Source organism: Rhinoraja longicauda, unplaced genomic scaffold, assembly GCF_053455715.1.
Source record: "Rhinoraja longicauda isolate Sanriku21f unplaced genomic scaffold, sRhiLon1.1 Scf000049, whole genome shotgun sequence".
Lineage (NCBI taxonomy): Eukaryota > Metazoa > Chordata > Chondrichthyes > Rajiformes > Arhynchobatidae > Rhinoraja > Rhinoraja longicauda.
This window is the reverse complement of record NW_027601267.1, coordinates 362,642-387,670: the sequence shown is the minus strand read 5'-3', so window position 1 is coordinate 387,670 and position 25,029 is coordinate 362,642. Positions and strand designations below refer to the sequence as shown.

The following is a 25,029-nucleotide window of genomic DNA, read 5'->3' as shown; positions in this document are numbered from 1 at the left end:
GCCGCGGAAGGCAGGAACCGGTGGTAAAACGCCACCATGCCGACGAACGGACGGGGAAACCGGCGGATGGCGTCGACTTTGTCCGGCAGGGGAACCGCGCCTTGCGAAGACACATGGTGGCGGAGAAAGTGAATTGTGGCCACGCCAAAGAGGCACTTGGCGAGGTTGATAGCCAACCCGTGCTCGCTGAGCCACTGGAAGAGTTGCCGGAGGTGGGCACAGTGCTCCTGCCGCGAGCGGCTGGCTACCAAGATGTCGTCGAGGTAGACGAACAGGAAATCAAGCCCGCGACACACGCCGTCCATTAACCGTTGGAATGCCTGCGCGGCGTTCTTGAGGCCGAACGGCATCCGTATGAACTCGTACAGTCCGAACGGCGTGGTGATTGCTGTCTTCGGCACATCCTCCGGGTGGACCGGGATCTGGTTGTAGCCTCGCACCAGATCCACCTTCGAGAATATCGTGGCCCGGCCAAATGGCCGTTGAAGTCCTGGATGTGGGGCAGGGGGTATCGGTCCTCGGTGGTAGCGACGTTCAGCCGCCGATAAACCCCGCAAGGTCTCCATCCCCCTTTTGCCTTGGGGACCATGTGGACTGGGGATGCCCATGGGCTGTTGGAAGGGCGGACGATCCCCAAGGACTCCATCGTGCCAGGAGTAGCTTCTCAGGCGGCAGTCGGCGTGCTCGTGCGTGGAGGGGTGGGCCGGTAGTTGTTATATAATGGAACACCCCATGCTTGGGGGTCGACGACCGGAATTGCGGGGCCATAATGTCTGGGAATTCCGCCAGAGCCCGAGTGAAATGGGAGTCCACGGACGACAGTGGGCGTACAACGGGCTCATTCAGACGCAACGCAATGGGCTCAATCGTGGCGGCGTGGACCAAGCGCTGCTGCCTGACGTCCACCAGGAGAGAATGAGCCCGCAGAAAGTCAGCCCCGAGCAACGGCTGGGAGGCGTCGGCGATGGTAAACTGCCACGTGAAATGTCCGAATGTGGCTCCCGTTTGCAGCGGTGAGGATGGGCCCCCGCTTCCCAGAACGAATGTCCAGCAGCGAAGGGGGCAGGACGCGCAGCTCCACCCCGGTATCCACGAGGAAGCGGCCCCCGGAGCGCCGATCCCAGGCAAAGAGGCGGTGAATCTGGCCGGCCGCCGCGGGGACTATTGGCAGCCGGCCCCGGCGTTTCCCGGGAACTTGCACGGCTGGCGGCATTGTCGGGCTGGAGCCTGCTGGTGTGGGACTGCAGGTGCATGTGCGGGTGCAGGACCCGCAATGGCCACCGGGGGCGATATCGCAAGTCTCCGGGGCATAGCCGTCACTCCTTCCTCAGCTCCCCCGCCCGACCGGAGAAAATCGGGCGCTGCTCGAGTGACGTTTAGCGCGCTGACGTCATCACGGCGCGCCGCATACGTCATCACGGCGCGCCGCCCACAGCGCGTCTGCCGAGGTCCCGGTGTCATCAAAGGAGGCGTCTGTGAGCTGCAGGCGAATGTCGGCCGGCAGCAGTGCAGGTAAGTGTACTCGAACATCAGGCACGGTCTGTGCCCGTCGAGCAACGCGACCATCTCCTTCAGGAGGCTAGATGGGCGCCGGTTACCGAGGCCTGGCACATATGTGGAGGAGCCAGAAGGTGAAGTACTTCAGAGTGTATTGAAGATGGGACATGTAGATGTTCTTATACCATAGAAAAGAAGGTAGATCTATGTAAGTGGAAACAAATGGAAAGGGAGAAATATGTGCACATCCAAGTGGGCAGGTGTTTGCCACAAGGTGCTGTCCCCCCTCAATGCGTGTGGCCCCACTCCAGTATAGAAGGCAGCTTCGGACTGGAGGGCAAATGTAGGACGGGGGGGGGGGGCTGAATTGGCCAGCAACCGGAAGACCCAACGGATCCCGGCAAATCGAGCACAGGTGCTCAGAGAAACAGCCACCCAATCCACCCCTGCTCTCACCAATGCAGGAAGCCACAAAGGCAAACTGCATGCAGCAGACAAGGAAGGAGCATGCCAACCTCTGTCTCACCTAGAATGTCACCTCCATCAATATGAGTGAGGCCACGCTCAAAAGTGGAAGAACATCTTATGTTCCACTTGGGTATTTTACAATCCAACAGCATGAACATTGAATCCTCCCATTTAGCTCAATGTGGATGCACACATATTGGAGTGGAAAGAACAAAGTTAACGTTGCGTGGGTCTTCTGATCTATCTGATATATCTGATCTCCCCCTCAAACCACCTGCCCCCCCCTTATCCTGTCAACCCCTGCCTCAGTTCTCCCCAGTCTCCACCACCGACCTCTCTGACCTCTTCACAGGAATAAAAACTACCACCTGCTCTCTGGACCCCATCCCCTCCAGCTTTGTCAAGGCCTGCCTTCCTGCTCTCTCTTCACTTATCACTGCAACAATAAACTCCTCCCTGTCCACTGGCATCGTCCCGCCATCCCTCAAAATTGCTGCTGTCACCCCCATTCTGAAAAAACCTGGTCTCAACCCTGACACCCCAAACAACTTCAGACCAATCTCCAACCTACCATTTCTGTCCAAAGTTTTGGAACGTGCTGTAACTTCCCAACTCAAATACCACCTCTCTACCAATAACCTGTATGAAACTTTCCAATCCGGATTCCGCTCCAACCACTGTACTGAAACTGCGCTCCTCAAAATCACAAACGACCTTTTCCTCTCCTCCGACGCTGGCAACCTCAACATCCTCATCCTACTTGACCTCAGCGCCGCCTTTGACACCATAAATCACTCCATTCTCCTCACCCGACTTGAAACCTCCTTTAACATCACCGGCACAGCCCTATCCTGGTTCAAATCTTACCTCTCTGACAGGCACCAGTTCATCTCCATTAACAACTGTAAATCCCCCACCGCTCCCCTCCCCCAAGGTGTCCCCCAAGGCTCAGTCCATGGCCCCCTCCTCTTCATCCTCTACCTGTTCCCCCTTGGTCAATTAATCCGCCGTCATGGTCTCAACTTCCACTGCTTCGCCGATGATATCCAGCTCCTCATCTCCACCAAGTCAATCTCCACCACCACACACTCTACACTGACAAACTGCATCTCTGAAATAAAATCTTGGCTTCAATCAAATTTCCTCAAACTCAACTGCAACAAATCTGAAATCATCATCATTGGTCCAAAAACGCTCACCAAATCCACCCAAAACTTCATCCTCAATATTGATGGTCTCCCAGTATCCACCTCCCCTCACATCCGGAATCTTGGAATCATCTTTGATCAAACCCTCTCCTTCGACAAACACATCAAACACATCACAAAGACAGCCTTCTTCCACCTCAAAAACATTGCCCGTCTCCGTCCATCCCTATCCTTCACAGCTGCAGAAACCCTCATCCACGCCTTCATCACCTCCCGTCTGGACTACTGCAACAGCCTCCTCTATGGCTCACCCTCAAAAATCATCAGTAAACTTCAATACATTCAAAACACCGCTGCCCGTCTACTCACCCACTCCCCGATCCGTGACCATATCACCCCCGTCCTTTACAAACTCCACTGGCTCCCCATCCCCAGAGAATCCAATACAAAATCCTCCTCATGACCTACAAAGCCCTCCATAACCTAGCCCCATCCTACCTGACTGACCTCCTCCACAGGCACACTCCCACCTGCACCCTCCGCTCTGCTGCTGCCAATCTCCTGCCCCCCCCCATCCGGACCAAACTCAGATCCTGGGGGGACAGGGCTTTCTCCATCGCTGCTCCCACCCTCTGGAACTCACTACCCCAAACCGTCAGAGACTCCTCCTCACGCACCACATTCAAAACATCACTGAAGTCTCACCTCTTCAGCACTGCCTTCAACCACTGAAGGTCACCTCATCTTCTGTCTCCTTTCTCTGTTCGTTTACTTATTTATCTATTTATTCACTTCTCTATGTTCTAGAAATCCCTGTAAAGCGTCTTTGAGTGTTTGAAAAGCGCTATATAAATGTAATGCATTATTATTATTCTGATCTATTCATCTATACCAGATGTCAGGGGTTGGACTCGATCCTGAATAAAATGATGGGTATGGTAGCCATTGATTTGCATAAATTTCAGCCAAATAAGATAAATGAGAAATATACCAAGTTAAAAGTAGAAGAATAACATTTTCTGATCAGCACCAAAAGTACAAACTAATTATACAAATCTAAATTCTTCTGAAAACAAGCCATTGAGTTTTTCCAAACAACTTACATCTTAGTGCAGCGTGTAAGTCATAGTTTACAAAATATCTTTTGTACATTTAGCTCTAATGGCATTTACCATATTGTACAATTCTATGCATTATTTGGACTCTAATTGCAATTCTTTATGCAATATTAATTTAATTAATATTAGACAATATTTATTTTTTTTACAGTTCAAACAATGAACGACTTTCCCTGAAAAACCGTAACTACCCCATGAGAATAGTCACACTGCTTCACTCTTGGGATACTAAATGTAATGGCTCTGCAAACCGGTTGCCTAATCTGTGATTGGGCTTCACAATCACAATCACGCTTTATTAGCCAAGTATGTTTTGCAACATACGAGAAATGTCATTTGCCATACAGTCATAACAATAAAAAGTAACAGGACACACAAAATACATTTTAACATGAACATCCACCACAGTGACTCCTCCACATTCCTCACTGTGCTGGAAGGCAAAAATAAGGACAGACAAACTGTAGGTGAGGCAGCCATTGTGTGGCGCCCCCTGTATTTTGTGTGGTTGAAGCAGATAAGGGAGCACAGTGACACAGATGGTGGAGTTGCTGCCCCACAACGCCAGAGACCCAGGTTCGATCATTGACTCTACTCAGTCTACCTAAAGCTACCTGATCTCCAAAATGCTAAACACTTTAATTTCCCCTCCCATTCCCGTACTGACCTTTCTGTCCTGGGCCTCCTCCACTGTCAGAGTGAGGGCCCGCACAAATTGGCGGACCAGCACCACATATTTTGCTTGGGCAGCTTACTCCCCAGTGGGGAGTATTCACTTCAAATAACCTTTGCTTTCCCCCTCTCCCCATCCCTACCCATCCAAATTCTATAACCAGTCTGACTATCCCCCCTGTAAGGGGTTTCTGCGCCGAGCTTTCGCCCGACCTAAGGTCCCCGTGCCTTGCTCTGATCCCTTGACCAGGCTGTGCACACTGGTTCCCCGTGAGTGGTTCGACCCACTCACCCCTTACGGTTCTAGACACTGGACTTAGATGCAGGAGCTCTTATAGTGCAGAAAAATTCAACCAGACCAGATTTTAAAACCAGGATTTAAATGAAAAAGGCTTTTATTCAGCACTTGGGACTATTGTCCATGAATATTTATACATTGCAAGATGACATACCTATTAAACACGTACCGAATCACACGAATACTTATAACTATGAATCATTAAACACACACAGTTCCACAGGACATATACACGAATACCTTTTACTTATGAATTCTTAAAGACATATACACGAATACCTTTTACTTATGAATTCTTAAAACACACAGTTCTACAAGAACTATACACGACTGTAAGATAGGGAACGTACGACGCATCGCAACCTTGACCAACACATATTTTAATACACCCCAAACGTTTATTCACAACCACCCTCCCCTCTACACTAAACTATGTCCAGGATATGTAGGATTTGGAGTACATGCTCACCATGGGGCTATTACTGGGGTTACTGGCTGTTCGTTTTGCAGTATTTCTCCTCGAGTTGCGTGCCTGTTCCTCTCTCTTGCATCCGTTCTTCTTGCCTGTCTTTTCTTCCTCCTGCATTCGTTTTCTTGCCTGCTTGCGTTCCTTGCAGGTTTTTTCTAGCTTCAGCTTCTTCTTCCAGTATTTCTTCTTGAGTTTAAAACCCAAAAGTCGTGGCCAGTTATACTATTCTGACCCGTCCTATCTCCCGCCAGATCTTGGAATCTCTTTGTTTAAAAAGATATGTATGAGTTTTCTCTCTGATCTGCGCTTATGTCCGGGGATACCGGGGATGGCCAGACGGTGTTAATTGGTATTTCGTTGCAAGGTGATGGGTTTAACTGGTTTCCTATCACCTACCAGGTAGTTTTCTATGGGCTATTGTGCCCCTTAACGAGATTAACTGTGTAGGTCGGCTTGGGGCATTGTGAGTATGCTGATGTCAGTGCCTCAGTGTCTGGACTTCAACCTGGTTTCGCAAGCTTCTGCATGGCCAATACCCATCCATTGTTTTGGCCGTGGCTTTGCAGAAACCTAGAGACTGGGCTGTAAGGTTTTTACTTTTTGTGGCTGGTCACGAGGTCCTGCGGCCATTTTAGGACCCATGGATTGTGACATCCTTTGGTAATCTGACCGCAGCCTTTCTCCGCTATCAGCCCCAGTCTCTCGTTTAAAATGTCCAAACTGCAGCTCTTTGGTTTGGTGTTGCTTTCCAAATGAGGGAAAACTTCTCAAATCTTACAGTCCCTCCTGTTGATTTGCATAACCCCAGCTTATCGAATCAATTAAATAATGTGGTTGAGCAATGTTTTCCCGATTCTCCATATCCAGACCCCTGAGGTTTTAACTAAACTAGTGTTGCATTGCGAACGTACAGTCCCCATCTTTTAGGCTGACCTTTACTGCCCGTGTCCCGGGCAAAACTATATTACAAGTATGTACATTTTCATGTCAGACATATACACCTACACCTTGTCCCAGGCCGATGCCTCCGCCATCCTCCTACTGGTGTCAGCTGTAATGTAGGACATGAAAACAACATAACAGCAAAACGATACATTTTGTACATTCCTTCACAATCACTCTTGATACAAATTCGAAGAGGAAAATACAAAAAACACAGTTTATACAACTTCGAAGAGGACAATATAAAAAACAGTCTACTCGGTGCGGAGGGGCCCGTCCTATCTAGCAGCTTGCGGCTGGGTCCTGCTCGCCCACCCGCACGTAACGGTCTCTCCATTCCCCTTGATATACCCGGTTAGTCTTTCAGTTTCCCTGGGGGACCACTCCGGCAACCGCACCTCGGTGAGGTTTAAAATCACCGAGGCTACCGCGTAGTGCACCCCCTGGTACAATACCTGGTCAGTCAGTATCAGTACCAGGCCATTCCCGGGCCCCTTAGTGGTTTTTGGGCACTCACCCTCCTGTGCTACTGCCAGCGGAACTGTGGGAGGAGTCGTGCGTGGCCGTGTGATGAGTTCAGTGGTGTTTACCGGGATCGGGGAAAGGGGGACCCCACAAGCCCGTGAGCTAACATCCCACCTCATCCCCTTACCGTCATCCTGCCACTGTCTCTGGAAAAATATGCTGTTGCCCGTGGGGCAACGATACCTCGAACCCCACATACACATATAAATCCCCTCATCCGGTTCCCAACATTTGTCCCAACACACACTCATCTGTTCTTTAGTCCCAGAAATAGTCCTGTGAGTGTCATTGTCAAGTCTCTCCCACTCAACAGTGGAGTTGGCCATTGTCCGGCTCGTTTTCCTCAGCCACCACCGCCTGCTCGTGGGACCTTCCCCGTGCATACCAGGCAGATCCTTTTGCCAACGGTGGCGCTTACCCTTTGGGCGATGATCTTGACTCTCGGGCACAATAACAAAGTGTCCCGATAAGCAAAGCCTGAGGCGCTGGAATACTCTGAAGAGTTCGATCCCAGCCACCCCGGCCACCGGCCTTCATGGAAGTAAACTGCGGTCTCCTCCGCTTCTCTCCTTCCAGTCCCATCGGTTGCGATGGGAGCCGTGTCCCCGGAGCAGCCGTAAATGATGATGTCCTTGGTGCGGCCCCGATAGGCCCACCCACATCCGATTGCCGTGGCAAAGATCCACCATACGGGTGCCTCCTTCCACTCCAGAAAACAGATAAAGAAGAATGGTATAGCCAGCCTCTTGGGGAGCGCTTGGCTTTGTTAAACGCCTCTGCGGGCAGGTCTCTTGACCCCCAGCCTGCGCCCCACACCCACACATCCTGGACGCATCAACTTTATTTAAACGCTAACTATCCCCACAAAACTTCTCTAAAATACTTAAACTTATCTAAAATACCTATCCTTATCTATAATTTCCTAAAATATAATACAGTGCCGCCTTCACAGGGCGGCTCACCTAATCCCTGTCAGGGCTGCAGCGGGTCGTCCCCTGCGGCTGCACCACGCTGTCTCCCACCTTTGATCCTCCGCAGCCTGTCGCTGCCTGGCGGGGGCTAGGTCCCCTCTGAGACGTAAGCTCCCTCCTCCTTACTTGGCTCCCGTACCTCGGGGCGTGATTGACCTCTGGCCAAAACTTTCTATGTTGGGGTTTCCTGCTGGACCTACGGAGGATCACCTTAGGCACTGCCCTCTGGACAGCCTGGCTGAGGACTGGTTCCTGCCGTGCCGCAGCTCAGGTACCCCCCCCCCCAGCTGCCAACCCTGGCCCCGCCTCATCCAGCTCTGCCCCCTTGGTGCTGGGTATACCCGCGGCATCCGGCCTCACTCTACCTGTATCTACAGGTAGTGAGCCTTCGCTCGCTACCTCCGCCTTCCTGGTGCTTGAGTCGGGGACGTTACTGTCGTCCCCCTCCGACTCCTCTTCCTCCGTAATGGGATCCAGCCCCTGGTCGAGCTGATCAGGCTCTTCCTTGTCCGAATCCCACCCAAAACGGGAGACCCTCCATTCCTGGAGAATGTCCTCCCCCCTCACGCAGGCAACCTTGCCTGTCTGCGTGACCTGCCTCATCCTTGGCTGTGAACGCGCGCCAGCCTGTTCCTTCCCTGTGAACCCCGCCAGTGCGAAAGGGACCCCTGTGGACAGGGGAGAGTCAAAGGGTTCCTCTGTGTGGACCACGGTGCATGAAGCCCCCATGTCCGACAGATAATTGCCCCTTTGCCTCTCCACTACCATCTCCACAAGCGGCCTCTTCCACGCATCGTAGCGGAGAGGACACAGATAGGCAGGCTGCGTGGGCTGATGTCATTGGGGAATGTCCAGTGCCCCCCTCGCACCCGGGGAGCCGGTAGCGACTGCCACCTTCCCCTGGGCGGCCATGAGGGACTGCATCACCTCGATCATCGTTTCGATGATCTCGGGCTTAATTGGGACCTCGACGCGCAGGGTGGTGCCAACCCTATCTTCCTTGGTGTGGGCCCTGCAATCCTTCCGCCAATGCCCCACCTTACCGCACCTGAAACACTTGGACTGTGCGGTAGGGTTACCCTCCTGTCGCCACTCCTTTTGGGCCAGTGCAGTAGCCTCCGCTACGTACACCTTCCCTTTTACTAATCGGGTGGACGAGCCCCGGGTGTTTCTATACCCTACCGTGAGATGGTCCAAAACTGCCTCCTCCGTGCTATTTGTGGGATCAAACCAGGCTTTCGCCTGCTCCCTGACGGCTGCCAAGCTGTTTGACACCAAGCATCGGAGCCACTGGGCTCTCCCATTCCCGACCAGGACATCCCGCTCAGGGACGTGCGGGCAACTGCTCTGATACACTGTCCACAGTCGCGCCGCAAAAACCCTTGGGGGTTCTCCCTCCATCTGGAGGGTCCTCTCCAATCGGGCAAATGGACCCTCATCGCCCATCCCCAAGACTTCCAGGACCTCGTCCCGCAGGAGATCGTAGGTCCTGGTCCCTCTTTTACTCTCATCTGAGAGGCATTGGAGGATCGAGCTGTCCAGGGAGAACAGCAACATTTTTGCCCGTTCTCCCTCGTCGCAACCGTTGATTGCGGCGGTTTGCTCGATCTCCCTAAAATGCAGCGAAGGGTCCTCTGATTCGGACAATTTAATTACATGCCCGATCATAGCTCTTGACTGCTGGGAGCTGTGGGGCACCACGATCTCGCTCTGAATGGGTCCGGCGTCCCCATTCAGCGCGGTGGGTCCCCGTCTGGTTTCCAGGACCGGGCACATGGGCGCCGGTGCCGAGTCCTCTACCGGGAGCTCCTCTCTCTCTTTCCCCTACACTACCCCTTTCCCAGGATGCCTCGTAGCTAGGGGAATTGTGTAGTCTGGGGGCCGAAGCCACCACGGTCTTTCTAGGGATCGGAACCGGGACCTTCGCACCCGCTAGTGACTTGCCCGCGGGGGGGTTCATTAGATAAACCAGCCCGCTTGCTTTATTTAAAGCACTCCGCAGACCCTCTATCTCCTGCAGGCAGGCCCCGTGGTCGGCCCCTTCCGACCTGTCCTCTAAAACCATTTTGTAGGCTGCTCTAACTCCCTTACGTTTCTCTTCCTGGGTCTCCAGCTGGTGGCTCAGGGAAGCGCACTGCTCCCTGAGCTTGCCCTTACTGCGCATAGCCTCAGTGATCTGACACTCCATCAGCTCTACCCTGGCTTCGTGGCGGTTGGTCACGACCCGGCGCTCCTTGTTTAAAGAGTCCAGAGCCTCAATCAACTGGTTCCCACCCGCAGCCTTCTCCTCTACCTCCTCCTGAAGGTCCCTGATCTGGGCTGCCTGTGCCACAACCACGCGGTCCAAAAGCTGGACCTGCTTTTTATAGCAGGTCAGCCAGACCGCCTTCTCTACAGATTTCTTGTGGGCTTTACTGGCCGTCCACCGGATCGCTGCATCCAGTGGGCGCTTGTCATCTAATAAAACACACATCCATTGTTTGGTGATATTCACCTTGCTAAAAACATAGTCCGCAATGCGCTCGTCCATTACATCCCTAGTTTTAAAATCCTTTTCTGGTACACTATCATCCTGCTGCCAGTGTCCCTTCGTGGTCGCCATTATCTGTAAGGGGTTTCTGCGCCGAGCTTTCGCCCGACCTAAGGTCCCCGTGCCTTGCTCTGATCCCTTGACCAGGCCGCGCACACTGGTTCCCCGTGAGTGGTTCGACCCACTCACCCCTTACGGTTCTAGACACTGGACTTAGATGCAGGAGCGTTGATAGTGCAGAAAAATTCCACCAGACCAGATTTTAAAACCAGGGTTTAAATGAAAAAGGATTTTATTCAGCACTTGGGACCATTGTCCATGAATATTTATACATTGCTATATGACATACCTATTAAACACGTACCGAATCACACGAATACTTATAACTATGAATCATTAAACACACACAGTTCCACAGGACATATACACGAATACCTTTTACTTATGAATTCTTAAACACACAGTTCTACAAGACATATACACGAATACCTTTTACTTATGAATTCTTAAAACACACAGTTCTACAAGACATATACACGACTGTAAGATGGGGAACGTACGACGCATCGCAACCTTGACCAACACATATTTTAATACACCCCAAACGTTTATTCACAACCACCCTCCCCTCTACACTAAACTATGTCCAGGATATGTAGGATTTGGAGTACATGCTCACCATGGGACTATTACTGGGGTTACTGGCTGTTCGTTTTGCAGTATTTCTCCTCGAGTTGCGTGCCTGTTCCTCTCTCTTGCATCCGTTCTTCTTGCCTGTCTTTTCTTCCTCCTGCATTCGTTTTCTTGCCTGCTTGCGTTCCTTGCAGGTTTTTTCTAGCTTCAGCTTCTTCTTCCAGTATTTCTTCTTGAGTTTAAAACCCAAAAGTCGTGGCCAGTTATACTATTCTGACCCGTCCTATCTCCCGCCAGATCTTGGAATCTCTTTGTTTAAAAAGATATGTATGAGTTTTCTCTCTGATCTGCGCTTATGTCCGGGGATACCGGGGATGGCCAGACGGTGTTAATTGGTATTTCGTTGCAAGGTGATGGGTTTAATTAACTGGTTTCCCATCACCTACCAGGTAGTTTTCTATGGGCTATTGTGCCCCTTAACGAGATTAACTGTGTAGGTCGGCTTGGGGCATTGTGAGTATGCTGATGTCAGTGCCCCAGTGTCTGGACTTCAACCTGGTTTCGCAAGCTTCTGCATGGCCAATACCCATCCATTGTTTTGGCCGTGGCTTTGCAGAAACCTAGAGACTGGGCTGTAAGGTTTTTACTTTTTGTGGCTGGTCACGAGGTCCTGCGGCCATTTTAGGATCCATGGATTGTGACATCCTTTGGTAATCTGACCGCAGCCTTTCTCCGCTATCAGCCCCAGTCTCTCGTTTAAAATGTCCAAACTGCAGCTCTTTGGTTTGGTGTTGCTTTCCAAATGAGGGAAAACTTCTCAAATCTTACACCCCTGATTAAATTTTCTCTACATGCTTCGTTGTCACCTTCTCCTAGCTAACAATGATCTTTCCTCCATTTTCCGTGATGTCTCGTATTAACATCTTACACTTCCTTTTCTGTGCCCCCTCTCCCCAGACTCTCAGTCAGAATAATAATTGTTTTAAGATATTTATGTTGTAAGCTTTACATGTGAAAGCTGAAGCTGACAAAATTAAACAGTGTTCAAACTAAGTATAAACAAACAACACCAAACATCAGGAATTTTTGTTTACCAAGATCGAGTACAGCCCAACAGCCACATACTGGTATTCTGGGACTCTTGGACGCAACGTGTCTACCTAAACGAAGACAGACAAAATAACCATTAAAAATGTAAGTCTGGCTTAAGAGATAATTGCTACAATTTTGACGGTAAACCTCGATAAAGAGAGAAATATATATTTTTAATGAAATATCCGCGAGCAAAAATAATCCATGCAATCACCCCATGTATTTTAAATGGAGAAACTATGTTTAGTTTCAAATGGCTATGTGCCGTATTTCAAAGCAAAACACAGCAAAGTTATCCAGAATATGTTATAATTTCATTTAGGAAAAGACTGAAGGTGCAAGATCACTTTAACTGATAAATTGTCCATTTGGTAGTAAAATAAACTGGATTGAGCAATGCGGTTTCCTTGCCATGACCAACAGTGGATACAAGAAATCTTCAAAAGAAGATCAGCCCTTATTGAAATACTGGTCCTTAATTTCTAACTGGAATTCTCAATGTAATGGTAATCTCTACATCAATTATCAACACATACTGTATATCCCTACTATTTTGACTATTCTGGTATTAAACATTCCCAGCTACAAACGATCAACATTTATACACACTTCCAAATAAATAATTTTAACAGAAAGAAATGAGACATTTTTTTAAAATGTGGAAGCAGTTTGAGTGTGACCTTTAATTAATTGCAAGGATTTAAAGTAGAAAGGTTATAAAAAAAAGGGGAAGTGCAGCTCTTAACTTAGAACCTTTAAAATAGTGGTACACTTGTCTTAAGTAGTGGGACATCATTTGTTTTACTGAGATATCTATTTTATCTTTAGCAACTGCAGAATTCAAACTGAAGATTAAATATAATTTATCATGTTAAAAGAATGGATAGGAAAGATTTATAGGGATGTGGGCCAAACACAGACATGTAGTTATTCCCTTTATCGTGTACACTACAGACAGCTTGCCTGTAATCATGTACAGTCTTTCTGCTCACTAGATAGCATGCAACAAAAAAGTTTGTCATTGTGCCTTGGTGAGACCACACCTGGAGTATTAGTTTTGGTCCCCTAATCTGAGGAAAGACAGTCTTGCCATCGAGGGAGTACAGAGAAAGTTCACCAGATTGATTCCTGGGATGGCAGGACTTTCATATGAAGAAAGACTGGATAGACTCGGCTTGTACTCGCTGGAATTTAGAAGATTGAGGGGGGATCTTATAGAAACTTACAAAATTCTTAAGGGGTTGGACAGGCTAGATGCAGGAAGATTCTTCCCGATGTTGGGGAAGTCCAGAACAAGAGGTCACAGTTTAAGGATAAGGGGGAAGAAGTCTTTTAGGACCGAGATGAGAAAGTTTTTTTTCACACAGAGTGGTAAATCTGTGGAATTCTCTGCCACAGAAGGTAGTTGAGGCCAGTTCATTGGCTATATTTAAGAGGGTGTTAGATGTGGTCCTTATGGCTAAAGGGATCAAGGGGTATGGAGAGAAGGCAGGTACAGGATACTGAGTTGGATGATCAGCCATGATCATATTGAATGGCGGTGCAGGCTCAAAGGGCCGAATGGCCTACTCCTGCACCTATTTTCTATGTTTCTACCCAGAGTCGGGGACATTAAGAACCAGACGACATAGATTTCAGGTGAGAGGGGCAATATTCAAGAAAAACCAGAGGGTCAACTTTTTCCACACACTTATCACTTATATAGACGGAACTACCAGAGGATATAGTTAAAACAGGTACTATAACAAGACATGTAATGCTGAGATTGTATAAGGTTCTATAAGGAGAGATGCAATGTGCTGGCTCTGAAGAGGGTCCAGAGGAGGTTTACAAGAATGATTCAGGAATGAGCGGGTTAGCACATGATGGGGGTTTGACAGTACTGGGCCTCTGCTCGTTGGAGTTTAGAAGGTTGAGGAGGATCACATTGAAACTTACAGAATAATGAAAGGCATAGAGAGAGTGAATGTGGAAAGGATGTTTCCACTGGTGGGACAGGCTTGGACCAGAGGTCATAGCCTCAAAGTTAAAGAGTGCTCTTTTAGAAAGGAAGTAGAAGTGAAGAGAAACTTTGTTAGTCAAATAGTATTTAATCTGTGGAACTCATTGCCACAGAGGGCTGTAAATGTCAGTAGATATTTTTAAGGCAGAGATAAACAAATTCTTGATTAGAACAGGTGTCAAGGGTTCTGGAGGAAGACAGGAAAATGGAATTAGGAGGCGGCGATCAGCCATGATTGAATGGCAGTGGACTCGATGGGCCGAATGGCCTGATTCTACTCCTATAACTTGTGAACTTTACCTCCGTTATATTATTGATACCATTAGTTTAGAATGAATAAATTACATTAACAATAACTGAAAACTTCAGTTTAGAAATTGATATGAATGTTATTCCAATGGCATGATGTTAAAACAGTTTGTGCATATATATCACTACCCACCGCATTAATGATGTTGGATAATGGCTGACAGGAAAGACAGCTCTGGCTACGTTCACCTTCCTGGGATGAAGAACTTTCATCCTGTTCTCTGCGTTTACAAAGACAAAAATATGCAAATTTTAAATAATTTTAACATTTTACATAATTAATTCCCAGACAATATTTGCCCATACTTCACTTCAGCAATTGATACAGCTGTATCTCTTGGAAGTTGGTGGGTCTCAGAAGAAAGGCACCCGTGAATGCACTTGTATGACCTTCTAACAACTACATCTTCCAATAAATATCAGGAAAGATTTCTCAAAATAGCAATAGCAATAGCAAAAAAATGTGTGGCGGTCACTTGGAAAGACCACAATGAAATAAGAATTGCAAGATGGTATGCAGAAATGCGTAGTTGTATCCCATTAGAAAAAGCTACTTATAATCTGAGAGATAAATATGATTTCTTTTTGAAACTTTGGAACCCATTCACTTTAAAACTAGGATTAAGAATTGGAAATATTTAATTTCAGGATTGTTTTGATACCCCTAAAAAGAATTTAATAAGAAATTAGCCGGAAGTGTTTCCTTCTTGTCTCCAGGTTCCCTTCTTTCTTCTTTCTTTCTTTCCTTTTTTTAAATTTTTATTTCTTTAGCTTCTCCTTTTTCCTCTTTTTTCTAACTGGGGGAGGGGGGTTGTGGGTGGGGAGATAATACAGAACAATACAGGTATAATCGAATTTAAATGTTTAATCGAATTTATAATGTAGGTACCATCGCATACTATGAGTTCATACATGTATTTGTTTGGTTAAAATTTAAATAAAATTTAAAAAATTTTAAATTTAAAAAAACTACATCTTCCAAATTCTCAAAACACTATGGTGTCAAACAGCAAACTCGTAACAACCCGAACTCTTGCTCTCAGGATTATTGGTGCAGTAGTATCCAGCACTAGTGCTCACACACGGTCAAAATGGTGCCTTATATAATGACAAAGTCATGTAGGAGAAGCATTAAAATGAGGTTTGACTGAAATAAAAATCTGAAGTGGTGTGTGAATGTGTCCCGGATTTGGTTTTAACCAATTCAATGCTTACACTAATAAATGTTGTTACTAAATCTTTAAATATTACTCAAGGCATATCATTTATGCATACTACTGGAATTAGAAGTAACACTAGCAAGTTTGCAGGTGACACAAAGCTGGGTGGCAGTGTAAACTGTGAAGTGGACTTTAGGAGGTTGCAGGTTGACTTGGACAGGTTGAGTGAGTGGGCAGATGCATGGCAGATGCAGTATAATACAGATTTTGCTTTGGCAGCAAAAATAAGCAGGCTGATTATTATCTCAATGGTGTCGGATTAGGTAAAGGGGAAGTGCAATGAGACCTTGGTGTCCTTGTCCACCAGTCACTGAAAGTAAGCGTGCAGGTACAGCAGGCAGTGAAGAAAGTTAATGGCATGTTGGCCTTCATAATGAGAGGATTTGAGTATAGGAGCAATGAGGTCCTTCTGCAGTTGTATAGGGCCCTGGTGAGACCACATCTGGAGTATTGTGGGGAGTTTTGGTCTCCTAATTTGAGGAAGAACGTCCTTGTTATTGAGGCAGTGCAGCGTAGGTTGACAAGGTTAATTCCTGGGATGGAGGGACTGTCATATGAGGAAAGATTGGAAAGACTGGGCTTGTATTCACTGGAATTTAGAAGGATGAGAGGGGGTGTTATAGAGATGTAAAAAGTTATAAAAGGACTGGGCAAGCTAGACACAGGAACAATGTTCCCAATGTTGGGGGAGTCCAGAACCAGGGGCCACAGTCTAAGAATAAAGGGGAGGTCATTTAAAACTGAAACTTTTTCATCCACCCAGAGAGTTGTGAATTTGTGGAATTCTCTGCCACAGAGGGCAGTGGAAGCCAAATCACTAGATGGATTTAAGAGAGAGTTAGACAGAGTCTAGGGGCTAGTGGAATCAAGGGATATGGAGAGAAGGGAGGCACAGGGTTCCTGATTGTGGATGATCAGCCATGATCACAATGAATGGTGGTGCTGGGAATTTTGCTTCCTGAAAGGTTGTTAGAAACATGCCAAGGCTGGACCTCAGCCAGCTCAACCCTGGACGGGGCCAGATTGGCAAAAATGTATTGCTATACATTTCAGGGGCAAAGCAACACAGGACAATTGGAGCTTATATCTGTACCAGATTAGTACTTAAGATTGTTTGGAGGGAGGGAAAGAAGGAAGGAAAGGAGGAAGATAAACTTGGCATCCGATCCACAGAAAATGTTTCTCACTGCACTGACAAATTTAATGCAAAAAAAGCAATGATTTTAAGGGTTACAAATATAATGAAGACAATAGAACACATATATTATTTATTGTCACCATTCAAAATACTTTGTTAAAATATCTTGGCTGCCAGATGCTAATTTCATTTGCCAAGAGATAAATACTTTTCTTCATTGATATCCACTTGCCTTTAGCACAGACATTTAAGCAATTTTAATAGATCAAGCTGAAACCAATGTAGATGGATATTACATAAATTAAAGCAGTGAAAATATTGAAGTACACCAATGCATGAGTCTGAAGAAGGGTCTCGACCCGAAACGTCACCCATTCCTTCTCTCCCGAGATGCTGCCTGACCTGCTGAGTTACTCCAGCATTTTGTGAATTAAACATTTAACGTTAGAAGTAGTTGAATTCTTTTGATTTGACTGTACAATTAATGTTGCTGGCTTACATATAGATAGGGATCATTGTTGTACAAAGTTTTGAAAAACAGTCCATGCCTTTGAGGGAAGTTAGTTTTGAAAACATCTTTTCCTTTATTACATTTAAATTGTCATACAAGGGGAATTTTCAAACCCAGTTGCAATTCATATATTTTCTTTTCATCCAGTCAAACTCCTGTCCCCTGTCTCCATCAATGGTGTGGATGTGCAGTTTACCGGGGAGTACAAATACCTTGGAATGTACCTGGACAGTAAACTGGACTGGTCCAGGTACGCTGAGGCCCTGTACAAGGGATAGAGCCGGCTGTACTTTATGAGAAGGCTCGGCTCCTTCAAAGTCTACAGTAGGATGCTCCAGATGTTCTACCAATCGGTGGTAGACTGTGCCATCAACTTCGCGGTTGTGTTGGGGCAGCAGGGCGAAGGCCGCGGAAGTCAATAGGATTAAAAAACTCATCAGGAAGGCTGGCTCCGTTCTGGGGGTGGAGTTGGATTCATGGGAGGTGATCTTGGAGGGGAGGATGCACCTCAAACGGTGGAGCATCTTGGACAATACAGCTCCACCCCCTCCATGACACACTGGTCAACCTGAGGAGGTCCTTCAGCACCAGACTGGTTCCACCAAAAGGCAGGACAGAACGCTACAGGACTTCCTTCTTCCTTGTGGCTATCAAACTGTACAACTCCACCCCCTTCTGTCATGGGATAGACTGAGACTGACTCGACCCCCCTCCCCCACCCCCTCCCTGCACACCCCCCTTTCCTTTCCACTCATCACTTTAATTTATTGTTTCATGTATTTTGTGTTTTATGACTGTTGGCAGATCAATTTCCCTCCTGGGATAAATAAAGTTCTTGCATACCGTATTGCATAAAGTAAAAAATAATTGCTAACAGGAATCATAAGTTTAAATCATACCCGTCAGATTCCGGTTGATGCTTGACCCATCTGTACGTCTGCCTGATGAGGCTGAACATGCTTGCCCTCAATGAGATAATTCTCTGCAACAAAATGAAGAAAACCTATATCAACCAGCGTTCACTAGAAAATAATTGCAAAGTTAGAAATAACAAACATATTGTTATTCCATGCAAACGAAAAAGGATTAATGGCTTGAAATGCAAAGTGAGTGAGGAGATATGAATCATAACAGTATTATTGATATTGAAAGCCAGGTGTGTTCTAACAAGGCTGACACATGTTGAACATAGAAAATGTTGAATGGATACATTCAGAATGTCATGATGCTAATTGATCTGCTGAGCATTTTGTAGCAGTCATCATTTTGTTTCAGATTCATAGCACCTGTTTTTCTTTAACATTTCCATTTCTAGTGTTTCCAACTTAGAAGTTTAATGATCACTTTGCATCTCAAGCATGTTTCTTCACCCTGACTTTCTAGAATAACTAATTCAACATCAAAAAGAATTGTAATGCTCAGAAGCCTGATGGTAAAGGAGAAAGAAGCTATTCCAGAGTCTGGTGATGTGCACATTCAAGCTTCTGAATCTTTTTGTCCGCTGAAAGCACATAGGAGGAATGTCCAGGGTCAGACAAGTCTTCGATTAAGGTGCCAGTTTTTCCGATACATCATGAAGTGTAAATGGTGGAGAGGTTGATCTGTGTGATGGACGAGACTACGTTGTCACAAAATGGAGATGGGATCAACACCCAGCGTGTTGGAAAATGTTATGAAAAATATTGCCTCTACGAGCCTAAACTGTGCAAACCTCCACAGTCCAATGCTTCAAAGAAAATGTTATTCATGGAAATTGATTGAAAGACGTTTACATTCATTTTGATCGGGGAGTATTTTGGAATTCTATGAAATAAAATTAAAATAAAAAAAATTCTAAGGTTAAATAATTCTTGTCATTATCGTATTGAAATATAGAGTGTGATTACGCAAGATCTTACTCCAGACTTGGAAATAGTATTACAAAGAAAAGTATGGGCACATCATGTGGACAGTCGTGCTCCACAGTCATCGGTGCTGGGACGCTCGATGGTGATTATAAACAACAATGGAGATGGATTGGTTCGTCAGTTTGCAAATGGAGTTGCAAACAGTGAAGACTTGTGCTCTGCGATATAGTTATATTTAACTTTCCTGCCCATGTCTGCTATGGGTTTAATTAGTCAAAGCAAAAAGTTTACTGTATACTGGAAATTTGGAATCAAAATAGAAAATGCAGGGAACACTCAGCGGACTGTTTTTGTGGCTCTTTACAATGCTTGGTTTTAAAGGTACTTTTTAGATTTTGGTCTTATTGTGTTGGTAACTGTTTCAATATCATTCAATTTAATGTAAAACAATCATTAGCCCTACATGAATTCAATTAGAAAATTATATTGTATATCTCAAATGTTTATGTGATTTGTGAATTCAGTAAAGACTGATTTCCATTACCCGAATGGCCAAACTGCAGGTACTGTTTGTACAATAAAGTGTTCTGCCTGGATATTAATATTTTGCATTTCTAGTGCTGGTATCCCTTTGCAACATGCTTTTCATGCTCTGTATTAATATTATATTTTCTCAAATAATCCTCTACCAATCATCTTTCTATTAACAGCAATTTTGGTTCTTATACATTCAGTGCCTACTTACCGGGAGTACAAGCTCTTACTTGACTCCTGATATCGGGGAAGAAGGTAAAGCAGCCTGAAAACTGTAATGTCCAGGTTCAGGAGCAACTTCCTCCCTACAACCATCAGGCTATTAAACACTACAACCTCGAAATAGGCTCCAAACTATACAGACTTGGGGCATTATTTTTGATTTTGCACCATTATTGTTTATTTGTCTGTCTATATTTGTGTGTGTGCGCGTGGAAATACTGAACTCTGAGCTTTGTTTTGTTGTGCATTATAATAATATTTTTAAAAACCATAATAAACAAAAATATTAGTATTTTTAAACCCATAATAAACAAAAAAGTCCTCTTATATACATATAGATTAGAGAGAGAGAACTTTGATGCTTATTATAAACACCAAAAAAGTCAATCGAAAATATATATATATATACATACAAAATGGAGGGAGGGGAGGAGGGAGGAGAGGGTGCTGCACCAATGCAGGAGATTTCTTACATACCTGGCTAATAAATTCTTTGTATCTTGTATCTTATATATATGTGTTTTTTCTCGCTCTCTCTCTCTATCTCTCTCTCCCTCTCTCTCCCTCTCTCTCTCTGTATATATATATATATATATATATATATATTATATATATCGCTCTATTTCTATCTCTCTATCTCTATATATATAAATATATTGATATCTCTATCTCTACCTCTATCTCTCTCTCACTCTCTCTCTATCTCTCTATCGATTATCTATTTCTCTATCGATGATCTATCTCTGTCTATCTATCTATCTCTCTGTTATATATCTCTCTCTATCTCTATCGCTATGTCTATGCCTACCAACATCTGACGCACGGAGAGGCAAGAGCCCTTGGCAACCGCTCGCTGTTTATAATCCCCGGTAACCAGGGCGCCGGTTGCCATGGATGGCTTTGTGACTTCACCACCCCCCCCCCCCCCCCATGTCATGACAATGAGTCATGGTAATGAGATGCAAATATCTTGCACTTGTATCAGCTGACGTGGAGGTCAGGTGGTGTGTATGCTTGTCAGCCAAGGCAGGAGGCCATGGTCGGCAGAGACAATAAACATAAACACCAAGCAATGTAACCTGTAAATATTGTGTCAGTATGATTATTCCACGTCAGAGGCGAAGATTTGACACCTCCCTCCCCCCAGCGGCTCTCGCTCTGTCCCGGGTCCTTTTCAGAACGGTAAGCAGTGGAGAGTGGAGTGCCGCAAGGCTCAGTGCTGGGGCCTCAAAGATTTACAATATATATTAATGATTTGAATGATGCAATTAGAAGTAACACTAGCAAGGTTGCGGATTACATAAAGCTGGGTGGCAGTGTGAACTGCAAAGATGATGTTTGGAGGTTGCAGGGTGACGGACAGGTTGTGTGAGTGAGCAAATGCATGGCAGGTGCAGTATAATGTGGATAAATGTGAGGTTTATCTACTTTAGCAGCAAAAGTAAGGAGGCAGATTATTATCTCAATCGTGTCAGATTAGGTAAAGGGGAACTGCAACGTGACCTTGGTGTCCTTGTACACTAGTCACTGAAAGTAAGTGTGCAGGTACAGCAGGCAGTGAAAAAAGCTAATGGCATGTTGGCCTTCATAACGAGAGGATTTCAGTATAGGAGTAAAGAAGTTCTTCTGCAGTTGTATAGGCCCCTGGTAAGACCACATCTGGAGTACTGTGTATAGTTTTGGTTTCGTAATTTGAGGAAGGCCATCCTTGTAATTGAGGCAGTGCAGCGTGGTTTCACGAGATTGATCCCTGGGATGGCGAGACTGTCATATGAGGAAAGTTTGAAAAGACTAGGCATGTACTCACTTTATGCAAGCCCTCTTGAAATAAATGAGGTTGGGGTTTTTTCTACCAATTCGACTTGCAGATTAACATTTTGGGAATCCTGCACCAGCACTCCCAAGTTCCTTCAGAACCTCCAATTTCTGGATTCTCACCGCATTTATACTTAGTCTACGCCTTTATACTTACTATCAAAATACATGGCTCCATACTTTGTTACACAATATTCCATCTGCCACTTCTCTGCTCACTCTCCCAACCTGTCCAAGTCCTTATGCAGAGTCCCTGCTTTCTCTACACTACCTGCCCCTCCACTTATTTTCGTATCACGCACAAATTTTGCCACAAAGCATTCAATCCCTTTGTCCAAATCATTAATATACAATGTGAAGAGCAGCGGCCCCAGCACCGACCCTTGCGGAACTCCGCTAGTCACTGGCAGCCAAACAGAAAAGCCCCCTTTATTGTCACCCTTTGTCTTTTGCAATCCAGCCAACTCGCTATTCAAGGCCAGTATCTGCCCTTTGATACGGTGGGCTATCAGCTTCCAAAGCAGCCTAACGTGTGGCATCTTATCAAAGGCTTTCTGAAAATCTAAGTACACAACATCTACTGACTCTCCTTTGTCTGTCCTGCTATTTACTTCTTCAAAGAATTCCAGCAAATTTGTCAAGCAAGACCTCCCCTTCACAAAGCCATGGTGACTTTGGCCTATTTTATCGTGAACCTCAGTACTCCGCCACCTCATCCTTTATAATCTATATACTAATACTCACATTTGTTTGTTTGTTTGTTCCTGAACTACAGCCAAAGCAGTACACGATAGAGTGACAATTTCAGGCCCACCTTACCCACCGTCATCTCTTTGGTGCTAATGGAAGTAGTTTAATTGAAATTGGTTATATTTTTAAGGTTATTCACATGTTAAAGTTCAACTCTATCTCCTAGGGAGGGTGAGGGCATAAGGGAGAGAGGGGGAGAGGAGGGATGATAAGGGGGGGGTTGAGGGGGTGCAGTGGGGCGGATGGGGAAGGGGGGAGGGGGAGAGGAAAGGGGTTTGAGGTATGGTAATGAGAATCTATGCTATTAGCTGGTATAGTCAATTAGAGATATTATATTTTGTTGTAGTAAAGATGGTTTCTTTTGTTGTTTTAGCTAATATAAAATGGATGCTTATTTTAGTGGAAAGCAGTAAGATGGATGCTTGTGGCAGAAATGTTATCCTTGGGAACAGAATGTGTTTGCCCCTTTACGAGTGATAAGGAGTGTACAGAAGAGATGGGCTATTGTCCTCTCCCACTCTGTCTGACTGCGAGTACTGTGTATTGAAACAGTAAAGCAAGGTCATGCAGCTGCGAGATTGCTCGTCTATAGAGATAAGAAAGTTTCTTTCTTATTAGCAACTCCTTATTTGGGTGCGTGTGAAAGTAGGAAAAGTTTGAATCCACGTTAGGTAAATTGATGCGTTTCTCTAAATACATGTGACTTATATTAATGGTTTGGTTTTTGAGCATGTGACCTGTATCAATGATTTTGTCTTCTCTGTAACCATGGAAATTGTATTAGATGTGTAATTGGTCCTTGATTTCTTTTTGTCACACCTCTCTTTTTCTGTATAAAAAAGTAAACAATGGTGGAGAAGTTGTTCTTCCCCTCCCCTGAGTTGAGATCTCTTCAGACACTAGTGTTGTGTCTGGAGATCTTCTCGGGAAGAACCCCATGGTGGAATAAATCTGATGTGCTAATCCAGTATCACGTGTGATTATTCAGACTGAAGGTAAAGAATTTGATTTAACATTTGGTGGCAGCGGTGGGATTTCAAAAGACAATTACCACGAGTTCGCGGCCAAGGAGCTGAGAAGTCTCGGAGGCAGAGAGTGGAATTGGGCCCCCGATGCAAGTGGTTTGTTTTACTGCATCGGTTTCCTCTGATCTGTCGTCTGATGACGAATTGGCCATTCGCTAACTCTTGTGTGATATCTTGACGAAATCAGGTCAGTCTGGTGAATACTGGAAGCGGCAGATATTTTGGTCAGTGATTGGTATCACTGGGAGTCGACTATAATTTAATGATATCGATATCAATACCACTGGGTCAGGTTTCAGTCCTGAGAGAGTGGGGCACAGGTCAGGTTTCAGTCCTGAAGGTGCGGACGTTGTTCAGGTTTCAGTCCTGAAAGCGTGGGTTACAGTCGCTGTAAGATTGGGTCCGATTGTGTGTATGAAAGTGTTGTGAGGTGTGTGAACTTGTGTGAAGTGTTGTGGGGGGTATTAAGATGTGTGACGTTTGGAATGCGACTGTGTAATTTGTGTCATTTGCAACGCACTGTGTTGAATTATCAGTCAGCAAGATGGGTAATCGTTTGGATACTACAACTGAATCAAACAGTGCTTTGCAAATCTTATGTGAACGGTATCCTGACAAATCGGAGCAATTCAGACAATTGTCGGGGGAGTTAAACAAGAAATTAGGGGATGACTTTTGGCCATTAGAAGGAATAAAGGCTCTGGATGATGTTAAGAAGGTTCAGGAGATAATTTGGAAGAGTAATAGGGGTACTCTGGCAAAGGAACTTATTGCCCTGTGGAAACAGTATTGTCAAGAATTAAGGGAAGCTTCAGTGTTGGCAAGTTGGCAGGATAATGCTTTGAAATTGGGAATAGGAATTACAGGAGGGGGAGTGGCTAAATCAGTCGGAGTGTTAAAGAAGGAATGTGCTCATGAGAAACGTTTGAGACAGAAGTCTGGTAAGACCCTGATGGGGTCTGGGGATATGGATGTAAGGGATTACGTAGTCCAATGGCTGGCTTTCCCCGAACGAAGGGAGACTGTTTGTTTCCTGATTTGGATGAATGGAATCACAGAATTGCCTGAAGTCCCTAAATCCCCCATATGTTGTCAGGATGGCAAACTGGAGTCAGCAGCTTTGAGCATTCTGCTCAGCCAGCTGAACTAGTTGTCCTAATACAACAGAGCAGATTTCCGTTATGAAATGATCTGCCCACACAACAGGTCAAACACTGGTGGATGTAGGGAACCGATTAAGAAGCTAGAGAGGCGTCCCGGGGACAGCGGGTGGTTGTGCCTAAAATGATGGGC

At 45.8% G+C, this 25,029-nt stretch overlaps 1 long non-coding RNA gene across 2 annotated transcripts; it reads left to right on the top strand.

Annotated features, from left to right (window-relative positions):
- Nucleotides 1-1,487: 1,487 nt before the first annotated feature.
- On the top strand, nt 1,488-20,360 carry LOC144612497 (uncharacterized). Of its 2 annotated transcripts, none has more exons than XR_013549678.1 (3): nt 1,488-1,512; nt 12,370-12,465; nt 18,927-20,360. It is a non-coding gene; the product is annotated as an uncharacterized LOC144612497 (long non-coding RNA). The 2 variants fall into 2 exon arrangements; XR_013549679.1 differs by having other exon boundaries at nt 1,510-1,631.
- Nucleotides 20,361-25,029: the final 4,669 nt, after the last annotated feature.